The sequence below is a fragment of the Solanum tuberosum genome, unplaced genomic scaffold (genome assembly GCF_000226075.1).
Source record: "Solanum tuberosum cultivar DM 1-3 516 R44 unplaced genomic scaffold, SolTub_3.0 scf01155, whole genome shotgun sequence".
NCBI lineage: Eukaryota > Viridiplantae > Streptophyta > Magnoliopsida > Solanales > Solanaceae > Solanum > Solanum tuberosum.
The window spans coordinates 16,485-18,384 of record NW_006240054.1 but is presented as its reverse complement, the minus strand read 5'-3'; positions in this window follow the sequence as shown (position 1 = coordinate 18,384).

Sequence of the window (1,900 nt, the reverse complement as noted above, 5' to 3'; positions counted from 1 at the left end):
CATATTAAGATGTATGGTAATTCAAAGGACATTTTTGTTCTTTAATGTTAAAGGACATTTCAGTTTTTAAAGGATATAATTTACTGCCTTTTGTTGTTATGAAACACTTCATCTACCAAACTCCACTTTAGAATGAAAACATACTAAATATTTCGTGAATAAATTCTACCTAGAAATATAATGGATTAATACCATATAATTATTATTTAAAATTTATTAATTAGTTTATTAAAAATATTTAAATTTAGTGAAGGGGTAAAATCGTAATCCAACTTTGAAGTTAAGATCTTCCCACTTATAATGATATATATATCTGATGATGAATATTTTATTAATATAAATATTTTATTATGTATTTATGTGCTCAATTATAATAAATTATAATTTAAAGTGTCTAAATGAAATTTATTGAAAAATTCTCGCCCTGAACTTTTTTTTTAATAGAAAAAATAAATTAGGTAATGAAAAGCATATTCTACACACCATAACTCTTAGTCAAATTATGATTTTTATGATTTGACTTCTTATGATTTGACCAGATTTATATTTATTACTTTGATAGCAAACTAATATTACTTAGTTAAAATACAGTAAATAACTTTAAATGAGACTAATAATAAGGCAAGAAATTTTATGACAAGTGGTTCTTAGGCCACATCAGTATTACATGGAAATAATGAGAACATAGAAAAAAAATGTATATATATATCACATAGATCTATTGTTAAAATTAAACTTGTTCAGTACTACAAATTTTATTTATTTAGAAATATCATGATGAATACTATGAAAATGATTTTACGTCTCCTAACCGAAGGAATAGTGGAAAGTGATCGAGGTTCCAGCAAAATGATTACATATCTCTTAACAAAGATAATAATGAAGAGGATGATGACGTTAATGACGATGTTGGTGATTCTGATTATATGTCTTAACAAAAATAACAATGGAAATGATGAGGATGATGGCGCAGATGATAACGATGATGATGAAGATGATGATAACAATGATAGAGATTCTAGAGATGATGATAATGATGATAAAACACATAATCATCTCCTAGATCTCCTTCATTGTTATTATCATTGTCATCACCGTCATCATCAGCGTTCTCAGCCGTGTTATTTTCATCATTATTTTTGTTAGGAGGCACATAATTTGGATCACCATCATCATCGTCATCTTCCTCATCATCTACATTATTTTCTTTGTGAGGAAGCATATAATCATCCCGCTAGAATCTTTATCAACATCTCTATAATTTCTTCTGTTTGAAAGTGTAAAATAATAATATCTGTTAATTTCCCCCTTCATTAAAATCATATATTTCTTGTACAAATAATCGTTGTACTTGTCAGTGGTTGTATCTATCATTAGCCAAAATAATTTTATAACAAAACAATCATCTCTTCAAAATTAACTACTATTATATCAGAACGATGGTTATTTACTTTCATTTCTAATCTGGAAAAATAAATTATAGATCAAAATTTATAAGATCTAGAATTGCAAAAGTCATTGCACTTTCAATAGGAAAAAAAAATTAAAGGAAAAATGCAAATTATAAGAACTTAAGAAAAAAACCTTAACTGAACTGAACTGAATAATAAAATAACTGAGAATGTTTAAAGGTTAAAACAATTCAACTTGGCCAAAAGTGGCAACCCAAGTCTTAACAATAAGAAATGATAATGAAAAGACTCAAAGGACTAACATCTAACTGTCTATGAAGCCTGTAAAACAACTGAGATAGATGTTGGGACAACCCCACAACATCCTAATGAACTAACTAGAAAGCAATGAAAATAGATCCTCCGGAATGCAAGGAGGCTCACCGACTGACTCTGAACTGCCACTGGATCAACGGTGCGCTGGAATGCCGATCCTAGTTTCCTGTGTT